Consider the following 25,542-nt stretch of genomic DNA (forward strand, 5'->3'; position numbering starts at 1 on the left):
GTTGATATATTATTGCATAATTTCCTGGTTTTCTATACTTTTTGTCCTCTCTAGAATATCTAGCATTGATCACTGTCAGAAGCGTGATATTAGTAGATGTCTTCTGTTGTGACAATGCCTAGGCGTATGTGTAAGGAAGCTGAGGTATTGCTTGTTTAAGAAACTTCGTTATGGCAGGTCTTACTAGGTGGCACTGTTACGCATAAAGAACAGGAGGCCTTGTGGCACCTTAGAGACTAACACATTTATTTGAGCGTAAGCTTTTGTGGGCTACAGCCCTCTTCATCAGGTGCATAGAATGCAACATATAGTAAGATATACACATACAGAACATGAAAAAGTGGAAGTCGCCATATCAACACTAAGAGGCTAATTAATTAAGATGAGGTATTATCAGCATGAGAAAAAAAACTTTTGTAGTGATAATCAAGATGGCCCATTTCAGACAATTGACAAGAGGTGTGAGGATACTTAACATGGGAAAATAGATTCAATCTGTGTAATGACCGAGCCATTCCCAGTCTCTATTCAAGCCTAAATTAATGGTATCTAGTTGGCATATTAATTCAAGTTCAGCAGTTTCTCGTTGGAGTCTGTTTTTAAAGCTTTTCTGTTGCAAAATTGCCACTTTTAAGTCTGTTACTGAGTGACCAGAGAGGTTGAAGTGTTCTCCTACTGGTTTTTGAATGTTATGATTCCTGATGTCCGATTTGAGTCCATTTATTCTTTTGCGTAGAGACTGTCTGCATTGGCCAATGTACATGGCAGATGGGCATTGCTGGCACATGATGGCATATATCACATTGGTAGATGTGCAGGTTGAATGAGCCTCTGATGGCATAGCTAATGTGGTAAGATCCTATGATGGTGTCACTGAGTTGGCATCGGGCTTTGTTGCAAGGATAGGTTGCTGGGTTAGTGTTTTTGTTGTGTGGTGTGTGGTTACTGGCGAGTATTTGCTTCAGGTTGGGGGATGCTGTCTGTAAGTGAGGATAGTCGCATAGTTACGCAGTCTCCCAAATTGATTTTCTTAGCACTTGGGGAAGTTTAGACTCTGAGGAAGACATGCGGTGGGGTGATGGTATTTTAGGCTATGCAAAGTAATGTACGAGACAGCATCAGGAGAGAGGGAACTGTATGAGCAGCAGGAGAGTTTGCTTTCTGCTTTGGGCTCTGATTGGAGTCAATTCTGGAGGCAGAGTTGCTCTCTGGGAATAAGACTCTCTTGGTGCTGGGCTGAAATGCCTGGAAGAAGGGATTACCCCGCATACTGTTTGACCACCTCGGTTCAGGACTGGTGTACACGTGTAAACAAAGCAAGTTAGACTTAGAATAAACCAAGATAACCGATTTCTCCTCTACAGTGGTGGTCAGGGATCACTCGGTGCTTGCAAGTGGTCTGTCTTATTGTGTGTGGTTGCCAATTGGCTGTGCACATCAAGAGCCGCAGAGTTTGACATGCAGACTCTGTCTGGAAGCTTACCATAAAGGCACAGTCCCCAATACCACAGCAAGGCCCCAGACGTCTGCTATCACTCAGTCGACAGGTGATAGTGCTGTGAGAAAGGGAAACCAGAGTTAGGAGAAGGCAATCATTTGCTCTTCTGCTGTCAGGCTAGTTTGCCATTTGAATTGCCATTTATAGAGGTCAACAGATGAATTTTGTAGAAAGCTGGCTGAATTTACATAATATTCTATAGAATTTTATGTATACTATGTACTATAAATTGGAACCAGACTAGAGTTCAGGAGATCTTGATTCATTTCTTTTGTGACATTGGGCAAGTCACTTAATCTGTGCCTCACGTCCTCATCTGTAAAATGGGAATAATGTACCTTTTTTTTTTAACCTTGCCATTGCCTGTCCTGTCTGTCTAGATCAGGTCTCTATATCTTACCTATTGTACGCTCTTTTGGGAGGGACTTTCTCTTTTTATACACGTGTGTGTATATATAGTTCCTGGCACAATAGTGCCCAAATATCAGTCGGGACCTGTACTGTAATAATAATAGTAAAGTATTGCTGCTCATATTTGTCTGTAAGCTGAATATAATTCACATGCTGAGGTTTACTAGACTTTGACTCTTTGAATTTGCAGTACCCACCTAAGATGCATGATCTGTGATATATAATTCTGGTGAAATTTGTTAGTGCTTTTAAAAATAAATAAATAATGGGACCAGAATTCATTACTGAAGTCGAGTAAGAGTCCAAGTGGAAATTCAACAATAAAACACCTATATCATATTATAGTAAGACATCAATATTTGCAATAAAACTTGGTCTGATAGGAGACAGGGTAAAAATAGTCTCTCCAGTTCCTAAAGTACAGTTCACCAGTGACAAAAGCTGAGCGGAAAGGCAGTTCCCAAAGTGCCTGCAGCAACTTGCTCAACCTCAGCGCACTGCCTTACTTACAAATAATTCCACTTCGCCAGGACCCCAGCCCTTTCCCAGAGCTCAGGCATGCAAAGGAGAGATCAGGAGAAGGACCAGCTTATACAATGAGGCTTATGAACACGTACATTGTGCAGAAGGGCTTTATATAGCTCTTCTTGTGCTCCCAGAACATCCATTAAAATCTACTGGCATTTTGCGTGTCCAAGATGCGTGATACTGCACTCCCAATAATTGTCCATCTATCTCTAATTGCCCTGGCACTGTAGCATTTGGACTCTGATCACATTCATATTTACAGGGTCTCATATTTATATTTGTATGCTCTGGTCTCCTAGGCTAGATGGCTATAACTGAGATGATTGGACTCACCGTGGGTATTGCAGATATTTTGCCTAAGCTGGACTTTGAAGCCTTTGAGCTGAGGTACCCATGATCATCAGAGCTGGCCTTTCTAACACTAAAAACCACTTGTAATGTTTGAATATTGGCATAAGTTGATGACAGCTGCAGAAGACGTGGGCAGGGAAGGGGAGAGAAAGAGGGAAGCTGCACCATTCTGTCTAGACTTGGCAGAATTTGATTTTTTAAAAAGAATTTTGACATAGCAATGTTTATTTCAAAGCTTTTTCATTTTTATCAATTCAAATTCACAGTTGCAGGAAATTATTGGGGGTCAGATAATGAGGGAGGTCAGACTAATTATTTAATACCATGAGACACTGACATTCAAAAAGTTAAACTTTATAAACATTAACAAACAACTTGACAAAATCACACATCAAAATATAAAAGGCAAATATCCTTAAATCAAACTCTACTAAGTTCTCAAGCAGCATTTTTCTTACTTCACCTATCTGTAAATTTCATTTATTATGGGTGGAAATATTTTTTTTGGTCCATTTGTGTGTGTGCGGTGAGATCAGCATTTACTCACCTTTACCTACGAAAACCAAATCCTTCCAAGTCTAATTATGTCTTTGTTATAGATAATGATGGTGCAGGAGATCCTGCAAAGAATAGAGAGCCAAGTTCAGACCCTGTCTTTTGGGGGGATTTTTTTTTTAACTACATAACTGGCAAAATAAATGCAACTGTTCTTTTGCTCTTGTTGACCTTGCAGAGCCAAGGCAGCAAAGAGGGAGTGAGCTGGATTCTATTTCTTGCCGTGTAACACCATTAGAATGGATTAATACGTAGGCTAGTCAGTTGTGCCTGTGAAGCCCCACTGATACCAATGGGGGTGTCTCTGTGGTCCTAATTTGCAGAGAATGGGGTTTCACAGGTGCCACTGAGGATTTACTTTGAAGAAAAACATGTTGCACATCTGGCATTGAGGACAGAATTTTGTCCCGCAGAACCTCTAGTCCAGATGATGATGCATGAGCTAGAAAGACCCCAGATTTCTCTCCGATCCAAGGCAAGTATGCAAGTTCAGGAAAAGAGGCTCTTTTACTTGTAAACTGAGCGTGTTGGATACAGAAATCAGAGATGACACACGCAAAATCACGCTCTGCTATTTTTAGTCTTTCAGTGCTGAGCAGCACTGCATGGTTACCGAAGCAGTTTGCTCCTTTTATTCTGACCCAGCCATTGCAGCCTCCACGCAAAGACCTTTTCAAAGGCCTCTTCCTTTGGGCAGCCAAGTCAGGGATAACACATGCTAAAATGCAAGAACCATTTTCCGTTGACTCTAAGCCCTTCACCAGAACATATATTTGCTAGGTCCCTAGCACACAGCAGACCTGTCGAGTGCCCGTCCCAAAGGTCTGGCAATGGATCCCTGTTGTCTAACACAGTAGAGCTAGACACATTAGACACATTCAGAAGTGATTTGGTCTGACATCTGTACTACCTTACAATGGTGCTGGTGATTTTATATGCTTAGCTACTGGGTGTGACAAATTATTTGATGTTATAGGTGAGCTAATCCTACAGGGCCTATTTTCACAAGATGGCTGCACATCTGGCCCCACAAAACGTGCACTTTTACACACCCAGTTGCACACTTTCTGCACATACTTAATGTCCTTGCATGTCAGTTCCCCTCAGTTTGCTGTGAGGCTTAGTTCACATTTGGAAAGCATTTCGAGGCCATCTGCTCAGAAATTGAGGAAGAGAAAAGTGCTGTCATGAGTGGTGAAAACGACTCAGCCCTTTCAAGGATCCCGTCCTCGTCTCTGGAAGACCCCGTTATAAACCCACATCTTTATACTTGACCTGTTTCTCCCTTTTACATGGATTCCATACCGAGAGCAGTCTTTGATACAAGGGTTTCCTTTCCACTTGACTATTTCAGTGCGTGCACAACTTTGCTTTCATAACTAGGTTCATTTCAGCCTTCAAGTCATTTAAGAGTGTCATCAGCAGCTTGAACATAGCACTCCGCCCTCTGAGCCAATAACAATGTGCTCAACGGCCCCAGAGTGGGTCTTGTGCTCTGTGATGTTCTGGATTCTCATCCTCAAGGGAATACATTACCAGCTACAGTAGCAGAATATTTTTCCTCTCCCATTAATAATTGTCTTGGGAAGGGATAATTAAAACAGGTTTGGAGGCTATGCGGGACCTCTGTCCCATTCTCCCCTCTCCCCGCCCACTTTTGGAGCTGAATGAGAACTTATATTCATATTTTCAGAGAACTCCTGAAGGTTTTTATACCCTTGTTATGTTCTTGTTGTCATTAAGTAAGAATTAATTTTCTCTGTTTCATTTTATTATACTGTATGGGGCAAACTGATATGTGGTGCTGGAGTTGCACCAGTTTTATTTTATGAGACTGGGCAGGGACCTGGGAAATGTGGGTTCAATTCCCGATGCGGTCACAAACTTCCCATGTGACATTGATCGAATGATTTTACTTCTGTGTCTGTTTCTTATCTGTAAAATGGGGATATTTCCTTTTCTCTATTCGTTGTGTGTCTGTCTTAGACTGTATGTTCTCCAGGGCAGGGAATCTCTCTTATTATGTGTTTGTACTGTGTCTAAGACAATAGGGTTCATTTCAGTTCAACCAACTATCTTTGTTGGAATCTCTAGGTGCTACTATAACGCAAGCAGTAATAGTGACAACTGGCATCTAGTGCTATCACCTGACTTGCTCCTGAAAATGCTCAGCCAAGGTAGGAACCCTTTACTCCAACTGGAGAACACTTGACTCCGGTGAGTCACCTCCTTGGAACTGACAGACTGCTCATGAATAGCTGTGAATGAGAGGTCCATAATCTGCACTGTTGAGAGTCTGATTTTTCCCCAGTTATACCAGTGTAAATGCTCCTTCCTCTGTGACTTAGTGCCCTGTCTCCATTTGCGTATCCATTTGTGGGTTTCGCAAACAGAAGGTTGCATGTGCATCCACAGAACTTGCCCTTCTGGCACCGAAATTTCGGTATAAAATGGCCTTTAATAGATATCCTTCAATTCTGAATTTTAAAAGAATAAACGAAGCAGTGGAAAATAAATGCATCTCCCATTTTTCAAAACCCAGTATTTTTTAACTAAATCTTATATTATTCATAAGCTGTTTTTTATTACTGTTCATTTGAGCTGCTAGAAATCATAGATCAGTTTCTAAACTACAGTGTCTTTATTATGAACACATAAATCATGCATGGAAAGGCCCTGACAGTTGATGATGTAAACTATCAGGAAGCAAAGCCCCCAAGCAGTGTAAAAAATGTATGTCACAAGCAAAGAAGTATGTCATCTCTCTCTTTCTTTTCTTATGGGTATTCTTGTCTTGTCGTTATCAGGGAAGATTTTTTTTTGCCCTTGTTTCCTTTATTTAAATGTCGTTAGCACCAAGATAATTTGCAGTGGTGTTTCAAAAAAAGGCAAGTGGAGCACAGCTTTCCACATTCGTGTGCACCCCCAAGAATGAGTATATTGTTTACACTACTCTGGCTTAAATAGCAGCTCTGTTGTGACCCCCCCACACCTTTGATCTCACTTATACCGATGAAAATCAGGACTAACTCAATGTCAGTGGAGTTTAGCTGGCACAAGACTAGCGTAAATGAGATCAGAATCAAACTCATTCTTTTTATGATGCCATTGAAAAGTACATACTTGAGTCTGACTTTTTTTTGTTTTTGGAAAATACTTGACTTTTCATAAAAAATCGGAAAACCAAAATGTTTCAACATTGAACCACCAAAAATCAAGAAACATCAGCCAAAAACTGATTTTTGGGGAGCCAAAACCCCCAAAAGCGGGAGGGGGACCAGTTGCTGGCAAAAAATGTTCAGTTCTTCAATAAAAAAAATTCTTGAGGAAAGCAGCCACTCGGTGGGTATTCAGTTAGTCAAAAAAACAAGTTTCTTTTGGTGGGGGAGGGTCATTTTAATGGATCCTTTTTGTCCAGGCCTATTGCATGATAGAGAAGAAATGAGAGCATCAGTAATGAGGTATTAACCTGTGACCGTTTGCTTAGCATACAGAGTGGGAGTAAAAGGAGGATGTCTGAATTTGGCCTAAAGAAAAGTTACCAGTTTTGCTAAACTGCTTTCTTGTGCTATGTACATACACCAATCTTTTGTGTGGGGAGGGATAGCTCAGTGCTTGGAGTATTGGCCTGCTAAACTCAGGGTTGTGAGTTCAATCCTTGAGGGGGCCACTTAGAGATGTGGGGCAAAAATCAGTACTTGGTCCTGCTAGTGAAGGCAAGGGGCTGGACTCAATGACCTTTCAAGGTCCCTTCCAGTTCTGGGAGATAGATATATCTCCAATTATCATTTTAAAAAACAAGTGCCTAAAATTAGGTTCCAAAGGTAATATATAGGCAGCTAAATAAATGTTGAGGACCCAGCAGCTCCACAGATGTCTAGATTTGTGTACACGCTTACTAAAGTTGTGCGAGCAAAACAACCTAATCACCATACCTGCCTGCAGTTGCACTAACCACATGGGGCAAAACTAGATTCACAAATGAATGCATAACACATGCATGCATACTTCAAGTGAACAAGGGATGTTTGAGTGTTCAGGACTCCTGAAAGCCAGGTCACTTATTTAGGTGTCTAAGTATAGACGAAGGAGCCTAACTGTAAGGGTCATCCACTTTCCATGCACTCCATCATGACCTAAGGTCATGCTACAGGCAACCTGCCTCAGTTTTTCCTCTGGGATTGTTCAGTAAACTCAAAACACTTTTGTCCATTCCCATCTTTTCTTGGGTTCTGCTTTGTCAAATTGACAAATGTTCAAAATTAAGTTGAAGTCCATCCATTCCCTGCAGGCCTTTCCTGCCTGTTGTCTCACTCCCCAAGTTTCAGGTTTCTCTGCTGGAACCTACTTGCTGCCAGAAGCCTCTGTACACCCTGAAAACTCTCTCTGTGGGGTGCTTCCTGATTTAGCCAGCCACTCCCAATCCTGTCTGTCTGGGGCAACTCCCCAGGCCTCATTGTCTCCCTTGCAGGAGCTTTCTCACTCTCTAAAATCTCTGCAATTTCCTGAGTAATCTCCCTCTCTACAGCTTCCTGCTATTTTTTATATGGAAACAGCTAATCTCCCCCAGGTGTGCATCTTTAGGAATGAGGGTTTGTTAGCCCCAAGCCCACCCGCCTTTAATAGATGAGCTGCCCCATTATTTTAGGCACCCATTCTTGAAAACCTCTATTTTTTGGTGATTATATGGAAGTCTCTGCTAGGATACCAAGAACAAACTGAAGTCCGGCCAAATTCCAGTGTGGTCATTTTGTTTCTCTTCTGTAGTTTCAACTGATTAAGAGCATCATAAGCTGTTTATGTAGCATTGCTGTGGCCTGGTAAACAGCTGTCCCATTCCGTCTCAGAGATGGCAACATTTGAGTGGAGGACGATGTTATACTTGGTATGGTGTCTTGATGGTGTAATTTGTGATGTGTTTTCAGATCCTGAAAGGTGCTAAGTTATTGTCCTCATTGGCTACATCTATACTGCTGCTAGGAGTGTGCTTTCCAGCGTGGATCAATGGCCACGCGCAAGTTCTGCTCAACCTAACCCACTAAAAATAGCTGTTGATTATCCCATGCTATTTTTAGCATGCTAGCTCGAATCTGTCTACCTGTGCTGGGATCAAATGTGTATCCAAAGTCACACAAGAAGCATGTGTCAGAGCTAGAAATCAAACGCAGATGTTGTTATTCCCAGCCCAGTATCTCAACCTCACCACCCTCCTTCCTCACTGTGGACCTGCTTCTGCCACAGCCACCTTCCCTGAGCTGATCTTCATGCACAATGCCCTCTTCTGAGTCACGGCTCTTTTTCAGGTGCACCACTATGTTATGCCTAGTGAGCTAAAACAATTCATTTACTGTAATTCATGTATCCACAAAGGAGAAAGCTCTTTCTTCTGTTGTCATTGTCTGCCATCAATCTTGCTGAGTTCCTGTGTCATCGTATTAACGATTTCTCTTCCCTACTGTTTTGTTGCCAATTATGTCATGTCTAATATTAATCAATTGTAAGCTCCTTGGGGCACCTTCTTTTGGCTTTGGGAGGTGCCTAGTACATCTTTGGGTGCCATTAGAAAGGATTAATAATAATGAAAACTTGGGCACACAACTGAAAACGATATGGGCAGAGCTGCATCAATCTAGGGTGTGAAAAAGCGCACCCCATCTGATATAATTGTGCCAATGGAAGCGTGCCTCCATCAGGTAAGCTAATATTGTTCAGGAAAGAAGGAGGAGAGAAGAAACTGGTACACATGGAGATTCCACTTTCAACTTCCCCCTTGAACACGTTTTGATCGAAATTCCCAGCCGTTAGTATTAGCAGGAGGGCAAAACTTGAATTTTGACGGCTACTCAAGCGTTTCTGCACTGACTAAAAAAAACCTTCTGTTGGTGTCGGCTTCATCTACATAATGGGGATATGCCAACATAGCCATGCCACTATAGTCTTAATAGGCTGATGTGAGTCCACCTTATAAAAGGGGCAGTTGGGTAGCCTGGAAGGGGCATGAAAAGAAAGAGGATACATCATTCTGTATGGCAGAGTAGCCGTCAAAATTCAGGTTTTGCCCTCCTGCTAATACTAACGGCTGGGAATTTCGATCAAAATGTGTTCAAGGGGGAAGTTGAAAGTGGAATCTCCATGTGTGCCAGTTTCTTCTCTCCTCCTTCCGAAAGACAACTGTGGATTCTTTTTCATTAATCATTTTGCTTCATCTCATCTACCGTGTTGATTTACAAGACAAAAGCAGGTTAAATGCCAAATCAAATGTTGCAGCTCAACTAGTAAGATAATTAGTAGCTGATATGTAAAGAGGAAGAATCCCAAGAAGCAACACTAAAAGCATGTGCATGTGATTCGTGACAATATTAATGGGAAGCCTCAATCCAGTGAGAATCAGCCACGCTTGCATTTTGTCCTTTCCTTCTTGCATTCTGTGAAATTTCTCCTAGGAATGCCCTTTACCAGGAGATTTCACACTGATGAAGGAGCTGAAGCAAAGAGGAAAGAAAAAGCAACTTAAAGAGATAAGCTGCTTATCTGTTTTTAGTTGAGTTGGATTTGCTGCTAGGCGGAGGTGGATGGCATCTGAACAAGAAGTGTAAAAGCTTGCAATGCTAGAAAAGTTTCTAGATGTGCATCACTGCCAAATACCCCATACAGCACATCACTACACATTTGTGAGTTGCTGTTAGACAAATCCAGCTATATTTCATTTTGCATCTCTAAGGCTTATCACGGTTTGGTTTTTGGATTCAAGGGATTGGTCAAGCATCCATTAAAATTAATGGGAAGATTTTCATTGACTTCAATGGGTGCTGGATCCAGCCCCAAGTCTGGATAGAGATGGACTAAAGCAACAACATTTGAATCCAGATTCTGATTTTGAACTGCCCAGCGTTTGGGGATGTTCAGAGCTGAGGTTTTGGTTTAGCCTATTATAAAGATAGACAGCCCTTTGGAAAATGAGGATCCAGGTTTGGACTTCTAATAACTTGAACATACAGGGAAGATTGAATCCAGGGTTTTGGTTCAGCTCATCCCGGTTGAAGAACGGAAATGTCTGATGCACTTTTTATGATGCATTAGCAGAAAAATATGGGGGGAGAGATGGAATTCTAAAACTGATCGATAGTGGGTATCTTTACAATTCAGTATGCACTGCCCAAAGTACCTATGGAAATCCGAGCATCTTCCTATGCTTAGATTAGAGGCGATGGCAGTACCTCAGCCACCCTGGAGCAACAAATGTTCAATTTTTAATACGTCTTACTTTTGAATGGCTCAGACCATCTTTGTTCTGATTGACTGGCTGATGGATACTCCTTCCTTTTGGAATTATCCCCCTGTGAAAGCACATAATGTGGTTACTGTGTGTAATCTCTTAATTAATTCATGAGGCCACACTCTTTAGAAGTAATGAAGATAATAACAACAACTCTTACCAGATGATAGAGTTCCCATTGTGGACAGAGAATATACATCGTTAACATCTCCATTTATGCCCATCTAAGTATCTCACTTTAGGTTGATTGTGTTATTAGTCAAACAAACAGTCCACCTAAGCTTGGCTGTTCCTAAAGTTTTCCCTGTAAGACCTCTCTACGCCAGGAGGAATAGCTCAGTGGTTTGCGCATTGGCCTGCTTAAACCCAGGGTTCTGAGTTCAATCCTTGAGGGGGCCACTTAGGGATCTGGGGCAAAATTGGTCCTGCTAGTGAAGGCAGGGGGCTGGACTTGACCTTTCAAGGTCCCTTCCAGTTCTAGGAGATTGGTATATCTCTTATTATTATTTAGATATTTAACCCTAACTCCCTTTGCCACTAACTGAGGTTCCTACTCCTCTTATCCTGGTTGGGAGCTAATTGAACCCACCTGCACGGATGAGTTAGCAGTAACTGCACTGCACTCTTATGAAGCCCCTAACAACATAGTGACTAGATAGATATGACTCACCTAATTATGCAGGTTCCTAGAGTCTGCCAATCTGTTACATAGCTATAAATCTCTTTATGCTGGCATTAATGCAGGGAGTATTTATCACTGTGCTGTGATTCATGGATTTTAAGGTCAGAAGGGACCATTATGATCATCTAGTTTGACTTCCTGCATGACACAGGCCAGGCTACATTTCACCCAGCGGTTCCTGCATCTAGCCCAACAACTTGATGTGATGCATCTGTAGTATAGTTACTACGCGAGAGAAGTGTCAGATTGATAGAAAGTCTCTCTTCATCCACGCAGCAGGTACAGCTCAAGCTTTTCCCCAACACTGCTCCTTGATCCTCGTAGCCAATGGTAACAACACTCAGTCACTGCCAACCAGATGTGCCTTTGAACCAGAGAAAGTCTCTGTCTCCCTTAATTAATCATCTGAGCCATTAAGATCCCATCTCCATATTTTTTTTTCTTATGCACTTTGTAGTGTCCTATGTTGTGTCATTTCATAGGGAGGAAGATCAGTCCTTAAAAGTGATTCCAAAGTTGCTTGAAAGGTAGGAGTTGTTTTACCACGGCTCTTCCCCCTTTAAATATCTTATGCTGAAACTCAGTAAATGCTGAGGCAACTTGAACCGCATTCCACGCAAGCTGGAAAGGAGCTCAGCTGCTGGGGATTCACAGAGGTCCTCTTCTGAGAGAATTAATTCCTCAGGTCAGCCTGGCCCTTCACACTCTTTACATCTACTCAACACCCTGAGTTCTGCTTGGGCCCTAAGATACTTTGCCTATCCCACTGGTGAAGTTCCTATTCAAAAAACCATTGCTCCTGTCACTCAGTACGGGGACTGGGCTGCCTTTTATGAGTATTTAAAGGGATCCTGTCAGGTTACAAATAATGGGCCAGATTCACTGGAGCACTGCTTAGGTGACACCAAAAAGTTGTAAACCCAGGTTCACTGGCTGGCTAACTCACGTTTGTAGCCGCTTTGAATCAGTAGAATGGCCCAAAGTAGCCAAAACGTATTGGTCAACCTGGCCTTAAATATGTATGTGTAATCTCCTTATATGGTGCTTTGTGTAATTATGAATCTGTGAGGCCTTTATTTTGTGTACTGCACCTTTATATTTCCAAGCACTCTTGCGTGCAGAGAAAGCAACCACGTTATAGAGAAGACGCATACTGTCCTCTGTCAAGAAGATGTTATTTTTATGTTACTATTTTCCTGAGTCTATACAAGTTATTGTAGGCTGACAGCGTGTGCTTGCTGTATGTGTATGGAAGAATAGAACATTTTGCTTTGTCAAAAGTAGCACCTCGGTATATGAAAACCAAACCAATTTGAAGAGTCATGTTTCCTTTTCGTCCTTTATGTGGTTGGCTTACATTTTGCCTCTGGCCCATCTTGGATAATGAAAGCTGGGCTGATCAGTTTGATACTCTAGCTCTCAGGTCCGTCACTTCCTGACTCTCGTTCATTTGGAGTGTGGCCTCTCCACATACACTGTAAGAAAGCTTCTCTCCTCTCTGCAATTCTTCACCATTCAGCAAACTTCTGCACAATGGTCGGTGCCAGCAGCATTTAGCCTTAAGATAGCCAGGCCAGCCCTGTAGTACTGTGAGCACTCTGGCCAGGATGGGCTGGGAATGGGACACTTCTCATTGAAGTTCAGCCACTTTGGAAGCACTGCAGGGCAAACGTCAAAGAAAAATGCTGCCGAGTTTCACAGGCAGCTGGGTGGCTTTAAGCTGGCTTTAAATCAGAAACAATAAGTGAAAGTGGACTGTGAAAGGGAGGGACGTAAACTACAACCTCATACCGAGATGGATACTATCCACGAGTCAGCTCAATCCAGCCTGTGGCAGTGACACGGAGGATTTGCAAAAAAAAAAAAAAAGGGCGGGGGGGAGCAGCAGCTCAGGTCTTCAGCCCTCGCATGGCATTTTCTGACGTATACACTCTCTTTCTCCCAAGGTGTTTAACCTTGGCTATCCGTAGTACAAAACAAGCAACATAAATGCTGTTTTGGAGCCTCAGCCCATAATCCTGCCTTTTCTTGGTCAGCCTCTCTGGTGCTCTTCACTCTAAATCAAAAACCAGCCGTGGAGTGCTGCTTTGAGCCCCCAGGCATGCCCCACTCCTCACTTCTCTCCATGTCTCCCTAGCACATTAAGGAATCAAGCCTTGGGCTTGCCATAAATAGCTGTGTGGAGTGCTGAAAAACAACCACCGTCAAATGGAGAGAGTGAACCTGCTGCAGAGATCTCGTTCGGAATATTAACAATAATGACTTTATACAGCACCTACCAGTCAAATATATCCCCGAGCGCCTCACAGTCTCATTGTACAAGCCGACTGTGCTTCCAGCTTGTCATGTAGTCGATGGGAACCACAAGTGTGTATTTGCAAGTAGCATTTGGGGGGGTGGGAGGTGTAACAAAAAAAGAAAGAACACCCTAGAGAGAGAGAGAGAGAGACATGGAGCAATTGTTTTATCTGCTGCTGAAGTGGCCACCCTCTCCAGGGTGAAATGCAGCAGCTGTTTTAGCGTGCAACAGTTTATAACTGGGAGCAAAGAACCCTGCATACAATAGAAAATGCAAGGAGAATTTAGGTAGATGGAATGCGTCCATCCACGCTGTGACTGGGCCAGGGCACTCTTGCGAGAAGTGCACGGAGTTTCATCTCTGTGGAGCAGCTTGACTGCAGCTGTTCAGTCTTTCTTCTATGAGCTGTTTTTCCTATGAGCTCTCTCACAGATGAAGCAGGGTTGGCTGGGGTAGTTCTTAGATGGACTATGTTTAAGGAAATCTAAGGTGCCGCTGGGAGCTGTGCTGGTTATTCAGTCGATTATTCGGTATTGGTCCAATTCCTCGGCATGGCATTGTAACTGTATTACAGCTAAGTGATGTGTTCACTTTTTAAGGTGGTATAACAAACATAGACTGGGACATCTGGCAACAGGACACTTGCCCAGTGGGCTAAGTTTTCTAGGCCCCAGAGCTGTTCCACTCACTCTTGTATGTACATTTCCAGACAGCATCCACCACGTGGTCAGCTGTTGACAAGCCCAGTGATCCCACTCCCATTCCTGACCTGCGAAGAAGGCCAGGTGAGATCTCACAGCCCAAACAGTTATCATATATAGTAGATCTTGTCGCTGGGTAAGGAGGGACTGGCAATAGGAAAGATTCGTTGATGCTGTAACAAGGTGGGGGGGTGTCACATGTATAGTGAGGTCTCATGTTAATGTGATGGAGTAGGGTATGGGGGGAAGAATAAGGAGGCATGCAGTGTGGAAGACAGGCATATGAATGAACAGGGAGTGTGGATGGTGGGTGGTTGAGACCAACCAACCAGATAGTGACGATGGGGAAGGAAAGAGAGTGTGCATAGTGGAAGACAGAAGAGATTTTAAAAGGTAGAGAGCAGATATGAGAAGAGAAAGAAAGGAGTGGGAGAAGGAGCAGGAGAAGACATGGATGGGAAAGAAATAAGAGATGAAAACAGAGGAGAATCAACTAGTAAAGGAAATCAGATTGAGCGAAAAGAGTCATGGGGCAGGGGGGAATACAGCATGAGATTGGACGATGTAATGAAGGAAACCATTCAGTGAAGGCAGGATAGTGCAGAGAGAATAACAGAAGGAAATGCAGTGAGGGTTTTTTAATCTTCTAGTTTAATACCAAAAATGTAGTAATAAAATAACAAACAATGCCATGTTATCTAAGCGCATGATGGGACAGTTCCTTAGCCATTTTAAACCAGTATAGCTCCGTTAACTTCAGGAGAGCTTTGCAGATTTACACCAGCCGAGGAATTGGCTCAATAGGTGTATACATCATGGATGTAATTGCAAGCCTGAACAGGTAAAGTGGTTTTCAGGATCAGGGCCAAAATCTCTCCAACTGGGCGCTACTTAAAACATTAAATTCACATAGGAAAAACCATTCCTCACCAATCTGGGAAGATGCTATTTCAGGAGTCGGCAACCTCTGGCATGCGGCTCACCAGAGAAAGCACCCTGGCGGGCGGGGCCAGTTTGTTTAGCTGCCATGTCGTCCCAGGCCAATTGGGGGTGGTGGGAAGCGACGGCCAGCACATCCCTCAGCCCGCGCCGTTTCCCGCAGCCCCCATTGGCCTGGGACAGTGAACCGCAGCCAGTGGGAGCCGCGATTGGCCGAGCCTGCCAGTGCAGCAGGTAAACAAGCTGGGTGCTTACCCTGGCGAGCTGCGTGCCAGAGGTTGCCAACCCCTGTGCTATTTAAAGGTCTGACCATACCACTTGCATACAGACCTAAGTGTAGTGTGCAGATCCTGGTGCTGGAGGCAACTCTGGGGAAGCCTTGTGCCTTGGATGGAAGCAATCCCTTAACAGCTGGTTGAATTTTTCAACAGATTTTTTTAGTTGAAATTTTGCTTTTGGACTGAAAAAAAAAATTGCTGATTTCCTACAACCTATAGAGCTGATAGGAATTTTTCAATTTAAAAAAAAATTAACTTTCAAAGATTTGAATGGTGGTAGTGTTGTGGGTTTTTTGGGTTTTTTTTTTTAATATATAGTAATCATTTCTTTTTAATTAGGGATATTTTTAAAACCAGTTCTACTCTCCTGCTCTCCCTTGGGTCTTTTGGAAGCAGCTCAGCTGAGAGTAAGAACTAGGTTCACATTTTCACTGAAAACTTTAGTTCGAGTTCATTACATCAGTGTTTTTCTAAACTTTGGCTAGTTGAGTTCCTCCTCCTGGAAAATGAAAACAAGCATGTCCACCCATTTAATCCCCATCATGTGGCATTAAAGGATTATGTTTATTTTAGATTTTCATAATGTGATGCATCCTCCTCTTCTTGACATTTCGCGTATCGTCATTGGTATCATATATATTGTGATTGCATCTACGTAGGCAATCAGGTCAAGCGTGTTGTTCTAAGTGTCTTAACCATTCAATAGCTGAGGGAAGGGCAGCCCTTGCCCATGGGTGCAGCCTGCAAGTATGTAGCCTACATCTTCTAACTGGCTACATCAGCAAAGTGGGGAGTTCTGAAGGACCCACTTATAGACATTAGCAGCACATCAGAACAATCACGTCAGATATGAAGTGAGCTTTACCCAAAGATGGCGTGGAAAGTCAAAACCAGGGAATGGATCGTCAGATCTGTCATGGGATAGGCATTGGCTATGTCTGAAGCTTGTTCTTGCCATCTAGTATGCTGTCTGGAGGTGAAATCAAAGTTCCTTACGGGAATTGTTCTTTGAAATGAATGGGGAAGTTCATACCTTGGAGTTATTGGTTTCGGTCTGTCTGCAAACCTAGGCAGATGCCATTTCATCCGTTATACTCATGTCATGTTTTGAAGGTTATTTTCTGAACAATAAGAACTCAGAGCTGAGACTGCAGAACAGAGTTCTCTCTGTGCCCCTCAACTAGCTCTTCATGTCTCCCTGGGGCACAGGCCCCACACTTTGGGGAATGTTCCATTATTTAATGCTAGTTTTTAAATGCTTCTATGATGACCCCAGGGATGAAGCTGGAACATTTCAAGCTCTATTAACGGAAGAGACTGCTGACCACGTTGTTCGTGGCTGAAGCCTTATTCATCCATAAACTTTGCTTTTTGATAGTTCTACTTGAAATAGAAATTAAAATGTGAATAGCGTTTGAAAAGGGAAAACAAAGTCATGGGAATCCAATCATCTTTAGGCTTTGTCTAGGCCAAGGAAATAGGTCATGTTTAAAAAGAGGTAGGCTAACACCATTTTAAACCTAACTTTGCACCCAGTGTAGACACCATTTAACACTTTAAAAATGGGTTAGCTGGCTGCGGCGGCCCTAGCCTCTCTCACTAGGGTCCACACGTTAGTGGGAGCTCATCTTTGCGAGATAATCTTTTATTAAAAGCATGCGGTAGCTTTCTACAATACATTATAACAGCACCGTTACAAGCAGTATATATTCAAATTAAACGGGACTTTATAGGCACGCCAAGCCATATAAGTAAGGCCACCATATTGAGCACAACGGCACTTTTTGAAGTAAAAGACAATGGTACTTTGGAACCTTGTCCTCACTTAACAAACTCCCAGATTGCATCATTAGGAGGGATTTATGGAACTGATCTGATGAATTTACTGGAGAACCATGGGGTGGGGATTTTGGTTCGCAGTACAGTATCTTTCTTTAATTCTCATTGAGTGGGCAATGTCTCTAGGGAAGAGCAAAATAGTGTGTCCTGTGTTTTAACAAACAAACAAAAAGCTTAAAAAGGTTTTATTCTCCTCGGTCCATGAGAACTGAAGGGGAAATTACTGGTTTGGGAATATGCCCAATATTTCAGCCATTATTCCAGTTTTAGTTCTGTGTTTCCTTTTTTCGTTCTTAGAAAAAAAATGCGTTAATAGTTCTAAGTGCATTCTGGCAGCTGTGGCCTGGGGCCTTATCAGACCTCACAGGTTAAGCATGGATAAACCTTGTCAAAATATAGATGGCAGATGCTATAGGAAAGCAGTATCAGTGATTCAATAGTTGGAACTTTTCCATCTCACTCAGTGTTGAACCAACACCGAAGCATATGCTGCTAGTGGTGCCTTCTTTCTAATGCAGCAGAAGCCTGGGGTGCTGATTACTTGTAGTCCGTAAAGATTCCCTGAGAGTTTTTGCAAGATAGGTGGTGGTAATATGGATCTGAGCAAAAGTACAGATAGTTAATTATATGTTTCTTTAAGTTCTTCCTATAGTTAAAGCTAACAGTGCTGGTCATGGAATAAAATTCTAGATAGAATAGAATAGGTTCAATGAAAGATAGTATTCTTCACTTTCTGTCCTAAACTGCCATGTAGTGCTGCTATGTGTTGTCAAACAATTGCAGTGTTCCATCCCTGAAACGCATGATGTACCTGTATGATTGCGTTCTACCATGTCACATGAAATTCTGCACGGGGGGGAGGATAATAGAGTGAGTTTTGACTTGTGGAGTTGCCTTTAGATTACTCAGATTATTATTGGAACGGAAAGAGCATCGTCCTGGCCGTCCAACTAGCAGGTGGTTCAGCTCTTCACAAGGACAAGAGCTTCTGCACAGAGACCCAGTGTCTCCTCACTGCTCCTTTGGCTCCGCCTTCCCCTTGGACTATTCCACCATGCAGCCTTTTCTGGAGATTGTACCAAAACGCTCCTTAAAGGGTGAAGATGAAGTCCACAGCAGTATGGCAGTGCAGTTGCTGAGGTGGCTGATGGATGTTGTATCTTGATAATTAACATACCTTATTGGGTTTCTCATGCTTTGCCTTTGGTTCTTTCCTTTGATCTCCCTTCATGCACACTAGCACTAAGAGTAGGGGTTGTTAGGCCTTCCAAGAGAAGTATATTTTGAGGAGAGGGAGGAAACATTGTAGGTTGGGCCAGAAGGGGTTGTAGGGAAGGAGGCCCAGAGATGAAGGGTTGATTAGCTCTGCAGCTTTCCTGGAGTGGAGGGGCAAGATGAGTGAAAGACGAGGGCAGTAAGGTAGGAAGAGGCTACAATTTGTAAAGCTCTGAAAGCTAGGAGAAGGACTGTAATTTTGGGGTAGACTGAAGAAGTCTAAGGTGGGTATCGGGAAGGAGAAAAATATGTTGCTTGCCCTTACAGAGATGGGTGCTCTAGATATGAAGTCAATGAGTAGTTTAAATTGACCTTACGGCTACAATGCTGGGAAAGCTAGTTTGTAAAACTTAGTGAAGTGCGAATTTCAAGTAAATTTGTAATGAACCAGTTTAAATGCTGCTGACTATTAGACTGTACATTCGCAGAAGGGTTTAATCCCATACCAATATCTTACCTTGGCATAATGAGGGGCTTTTCCTCAACGGCTCTCACCAATTAGCAATGTTTTTTATTATTGGGGTCATGCAGAAAGTACAGAACCGCAGAATGATTACCATGCTACATGGCAGCTTGGCCGTGCATTAAGCCGATTATTAATCAAGCTCCTAACAAGCCTGTTAGCCCTATTCTTTCCAGTAGGCCGAACATCCATCAATGAAGACACTCTCTTAAGTGTCAAGCTTCCAATTGCAACTGTAATAGTTATGAGATAGATTGAAAAAAGGCAGTGCTCAAGTGTATAGAAAGATGACTATTTATCTAGGGTCCACTTTTTTTGTAAAGCTAATGCAGAGGGGAAATAGGTGCATGGGGCCTTTTTGTTGGTTTTCTCTCACTTGCAGCCCCATGCCTTTTATATACTGCCTCACACCTGGGGAGGTGTCCTCTCTTTCCTCCTTTGAATCCATCTGTAAATAATCTAGGCAAAATATTCAACTGATGTACATTTTTGTAGCTCCCTTGACTTCAAAGGGGCTATGCTGATTGACACCGGCCGCAGAGCTGGCCCTTATTTTGTCAAACACAAGCGACATCACAATAACCATACTCGTGATCTAGATTCTTTGTGAATAAAGCTATGCTAAGAGCAAAATTCTTTTCCCTTCTTGGGGCTAGGGTTACAAGGGGTACTTGGGTATTGCAGCAGCTAACTTTTAGGAGTCCGGCCCCCTGGTAGAATCCACAGCCCCGGTTAGGCCCCCAGGCCCCCAGTACAACACACAAGGAGAGTTAGGCATCTAAGAAAGGGATTCGCTGAACCCAGTAACCAAAGCAAAGGGGCAGGGCTTAGGATCCAAACTGAAGGGAAGGGTGTATCTCCATTTGGGATTCTCAGCTGTGAACCCTCTCCTGGAGTTACTCACTGAAGCCAGGTCAGCCCTTTCTCATGGAAAAACTGAGGAGGTGGTGATGTCAGTGGGGGCAGTCCCCTTATAGCCATCTTCTCTTCGCCTGCCTTTGAGCACGTCTACTGGGTCAGCACAACAAGCGAGGGAGATGGAGGAACACTTTGTGAATCCCACCAAAGCTTAGGCAACCAGCAGCTCAGCCATGTCAGCATGTAGGCTTCTTTGCATATGCCCACTGGGAGGAACTAAAGCACCTACAGGGTTAGGCAGCAGCTAAGCAGTAGCTTTGTGAATGCCAGTGGCACCTAATTGCCCCTTTAAACACTTGAGTGCCCCTTGCAAATCCAGACTTTGCTGTTCTCTACCCTCACGTCCTGCTCCCCTTACTCTATTGTCATTGTTATTTACCTTCTTTCGATCATAAGCTACTCGAGGCAAGCACCTTGTCTTGTGCCATGTACTCTAATGGCATGTTTGTAATGTGTATTGTGTGTATGTATTCAAGGCGATGCAGAAATAGAGTAAACAGTTCCTGCGGCCCTGTAAAATGCCTCACAGATAGTTCCTGAGGGCAGAGCAAAGATGTAGACAGGGCCCAGTGTGTCTAACACCAGGCTGACGTTACACTGGTGTAAATGCCTCTGTGAATTTTACCCCGCACAGAGATCCATCACTGTTTGTGGGGGGTGCAAAGTTCCTTCCTAGTAAATTCACGACTCCACAAAGCAGATCATTTTTCACTTAAATCTGTTTTGAAATCCCCTCCCCCGTTCTCTGCCTTTTTATAAACAAAATATTTTCCTAGCAGTTATATATAAAACCAGTGATAGTTCATTGTGGTAGAAGATAATGATCTACACGCAAAGAGACAGACACATTTATAGGAAAGTGGAGATAACAAAGAGGCTGTGTTACAGGTCAGTGCAGGGACAATGAGGGGAAAATAAACTATCCCATATGAAGTTATAAAAGACACAGCACATTCCTGTGGCTGAAGTGCTGTGCTCTGCCATCTTAAGAACTGGGCGGCCTTCTTTTTCTTTATTCATCTCTCTTTCTTTCACTGGAGACCTGTTTGCATCACTGACTCCCTTTAGAATAGCAGGGCAGTAACTGTGTTACTGTAAATGTCTAAGTGATAGTCCTGGAGTCTTAAAGTTCTCCCTGAGCTACTCTGCAAGGTGAATTCCACTGACTATCACTGGGTTCCTGTTAAATAAAAACCCTAGCCTTCCTGCAGGACCACAGAATGTTTTTGTAAAAGTTATCTTTAAGGGGGCACTAGGGTTGATAGGTCTTGAAGGGTCATAGGCCAGTCTCCGAACCCCACTCTACCTTACAGGTCCCCTGCCACTCTGGTTGTTGTTACTGTGAGCCATCATTCATTATTATCTGGTTGGTTATTAAAATGATTATCAATGATACTTTTTATATCAGTCATTCTCCCCATTCTTCAGATTAGCTACTAGATGATTCATCTATACCAAGGATATCTTGTGGTGTTCAAAGTTTTTGTTAACTTGATAGAGTCATCAAGTTTAAGGCCAGAAGGGACTGCCAGATCTAATCTGACAGCCTGTATATCACAGGCCATCAACCCCACCCAGCACCCACATAGAGTTAGCTCAGTGAGTGGAGGGATAATTCAGTGTTTTGAGCATTGGCCTGTTAAACCTAGGGTTGTGAGTTCAATCCTTGAGGGGGCCATTTAGGGAACTACAGTAAAAAAAAAACTGTTGGGGGATTTGTCCTGTTTTGAGTAGGGGGTTGGACTAGATGATCTCCTGAGGACCCTTCCAACCCTGATATTCTATGAACCAGACAGACCCTTAATAGTGAGTGCTAAGATCTAAGATATTGTGAAGGCCAAGACTATAACAGGGTTCCAAAAAAACCCTAGATATGTCTATGGAGGATAGGTCCATCAATGGCTGATGGGCAGGGATGCAAAACCATGCTCTGAAGTGTCCCTAGCCTCTGTGTGCCAGAAGCTGTGAATGGGCAACAGAGGATGGATCACTTGATGATTACATGTTCTGTTCTTTCCCTCTGAAGCACCTGACATTGGCCACTGTAAGAAGACAGGATACTGAGCTAGATGGACCATTGTCTGATGCAGTACAACCATTCTTATGTTCTAAGATTGGCACCTAAGACTTCTCATGTGAGAGGTCCCAGACTAAAAGGCAACTGTTCAAACTTGCCCCTTGCTGACCTGGCTAATGTGTCTCCATCCTGACTTATGGAAGACATCTCTAGTGGTGTCTTGTGATAAAGGAGGATATAGATATAATAGGCATCACAGAAACCTGGTGGACTGAGAGCAATCAATGGGACACAATCATCGGGTACAAACAAATATATCGGGACAGACAGGACACAGGGGGGGGGGGAGGGCACTATATAAAAAAAGAAAGTGTAGATCAAAAAAAAAAAAAAAATTTAAGCGAATCCACAGGTTCCTCTCTAGTCTCTATGGATAAGAAATTCATAAATAGTAAAAATAATAATAGGGATCTATATTATCCACCTGACCAGGACACAGTAATAGATGATGAATGATGAAATGGAAATTAGAGAGGAATCAAAATTAAGAAAGATAATAATATAGGGGGGATTTCAATTATCCCCAATTTTCACATCACTTTTACTTCAGATGCAGAATGCAGAGATAAAATTTCGATTAACTTAATGCTTCATGCAGCAGGCAGCTGAGTAAAAGGAGAGGGAGAGAGAGGGGAAGATTTAATCCTGAGTGGGAGGATGGAGAGAGAGGAGAGGTAACTATATAGCAGGACCGCTTGGGATACCATAATACAATAGAATTCATCATCCATGTGGTGGTGGAATAATGGGAAGAACATCTCAACTGCCCTGTGGCCTTCAACTGTAAAAAAAAAAGGGGAATAAGGGGAAAAAAAAAAACAAGTTACAAACAAAAAAGAGAAACAAAGTGAAGGAAGTTTAATCCCTGGCCCTTAAGTGGCCCCCAAAGAATGTGATAATAGCCCATTAAAAACACAGTAAAAAAAGAAAAAAGAAAAAAAAGAAAACAAAAAAAAGAAAGAAGCAGTGAGAGATAAAAAGTAAAAAGAGAAAAAGTGGACAAAAAAAAGAGTTAAAAGAAGTGGAAGTCAAATACAAAGGGGCAAAAGAAAGGAAATGAGTGTAAGAAAAAAGAAAGCAAGAAAAGTGCAAGAAAAGCCAAAGAAGAGTTAAAGTAATAACCAGCCAAAAAAAGTACATCAGAAAAAGGAAGCCTTAAAACAAAGAAGCAGGAAGCCTGCTTGACAAAAAAAAAAAAAAAATTTGAAGATAAAAAAAAAAAAGGAGGAGAAAAAGACGAGCAAAGTCATTGCTGAGAAACTAATGTTAGAGATTCCCAAAGGATTCCTGGCTTTTGGAGTTTTGTAGGAGTCTTCAAAAGTTGAGCTGGTTTAGGTGTACAAAATGTTTTGGAATTAATTGATTGATTCAACATTAACAAGTCACACTTTTTGATTCACTTCCACCACATTAAAAGGTCAAACTCAAAACCAGAGAACTCAGTTAAGAACTATTAACTAAGGTTTCAAATGTGAAGTTTAAAAAATCTACCAACCCAATGAACTAACCTGTACAAAAAATAATGCACCATTTAAAAAGGGCTCAGGGGTTAAAAATGGCTACATTAAAAAAGGGCCTATTATGATCCGGGCAATCTAAGATCGTAAATAAAAAATAGACAAATTGTATAATAAAAACAAAAAAAACAGAAAAATAAAAAAAACATGGTTTCAAAAAAAAAAAAAAAAAAAAGAAAAAACAATCTTAAATAGTCAAAAAAGGTTCTCAAAACAAACACAAGGGATTACTAATCTATGGTGTAGTGTGATTTCATGTGGACAACATGGAGAAGGGGGACAAGTGGAATACGTGTACTTAGATTTCAGAAAGAAAAAAACCAAAGGTCAGGCTGAAGGTTGTTAAAGAGGAGAAAGAGAGGAAAAAAGGTAGGGATGGTTAATGGAATGGAACAAGGGGTAAGGGAAAGGAAAAGGGGAGAGGGTAAAGGGTCAGATTCCCTTAAGGGTCAGTTAATTATCCCTGGAGAAAGGGGGTGAGGTAAAACAGTGAGGTGGCAGTGATGAGATGGAACTAGTCTAGATAAGTAGAACATACAAAGAACAGTAGAGATGATAGAAAAAAGATCAAAACTAAGAAGACTAAAAAAAAAAAACAAAATGCAAAAAAATGAAAAAAAAAAAAAAAAATGCATTGGAAAAAAAATAAAACCAACTATACATACAAAATGTGATGATAAAAATTAGCTACAACAAAACAAAAAAAATTATGTATACAACATAGTGGGGAAGACTCTGAAGAGTCAGAAAGATCGTGGATAGGCACGCAGAAAAAAGAGCAGGATGTAAGGTTCATAGAAAAAGGAAATAAAGAAAAAGATAGAGAATATATTAATATAGAATATTAAATATTAAGTAATCTCAGAGACTGTATATGATCTCTTATTGTGTCTCCTCATAAGCTAACACCTCAAAAAGGTATTCTAGAGAGAAAGAGAAATCAAAAAAAAAGAAATTCTAGCACTAGAAAAGGTTCAGAAAAGAAGAACTAAAAAGATTAGGGGTTTAAAAGAGAGAACTAGGGAGAAGGAAAGACTAAAGAGGGAAATCATGGGTGATGATAAGAAAGATATAGATGGATAGAGATATATAAAGTCAACAACTGAAGAACAGAAGAATAGAATTATAGTATTTAAATATTAAATAAAAAAAATAAAAAACAAATAAAATGTCACCAGCAACAATCAACTCTTGGAACTCCTTTCCTGAGGAGGAAGGCCTTCTTCTATAACAACGTTGTGAACTAAAGGGGACTGGATAAATTCATGGTGGCTAGGGCTATAAATGGCTATGGGTAATAATGATAAATGGTGGCTAAGCTGTGTCCCTGGTGGAAGAGGATGGAGATGGCTGGAGAGAGAGATGGTCTGGATGGCTGCCAGGTTCACTCCGGATGGAGCAGGAGAGATCACACACTGTCGGTGATCAGAGGCAGGTGGGCAGGGGGGACTGGGCTGTGCCATATGTGGGCCCTTAGATATTTTCCTTTCTTTATGGTGAGTTGGTGGTTCAGGTTTCATCCCCATTTGGTACTTGGCTGTTCTGCTGAAACTCCCATGAAGGGTTCCAATTAGTACCAGATGTGATGATGGTTTTGTGACAGGGACTCCTTCCCATTGGGAACTGGAGTAATTTTTGCTATCAACCTTGCACCATGGGAGCTTGGACACAGACTTCAATGGAAGCTAGATCAGACCCTTCTGATTGGCTTGTTGTCATGTGCTTGACATCGGGCTACCCCAGAAGGTCTCTCCAAGTCTATATCTGAGACAGCAAAATTGGCAGTAAAGAGAATACATTATACCAATGTTCCAAAGACTTGCACTGGGCCTCATGATTTTTCTCAATGCAATTCAAGGTGTTGATATTGTTCTATAAAGCTCTATTTAATCTGAGTCCTACGTGAGGTCAGCCAATGAGCTTTAGAGATTTGAT

The 25,542-nt window shown here is 42.1% G+C and overlaps 1 protein-coding gene across 1 annotated transcript in view; it reads left to right on the top strand.

Annotated features, from left to right (window-relative positions):
* Positions 1-25,542, top strand: part of LOC120408134 (urea transporter 2-like) — a 356,426-nt gene that overhangs the window by 222,027 nt on the left and 108,857 nt on the right. The gene's annotated exons all lie outside the window — the stretch shown is intronic.

This window comes from Mauremys reevesii, linkage group 6 (genome assembly GCF_016161935.1).
Source record: "Mauremys reevesii isolate NIE-2019 linkage group 6, ASM1616193v1, whole genome shotgun sequence".
Taxonomy (NCBI): domain Eukaryota; kingdom Metazoa; phylum Chordata; order Testudines; family Geoemydidae; genus Mauremys; species Mauremys reevesii.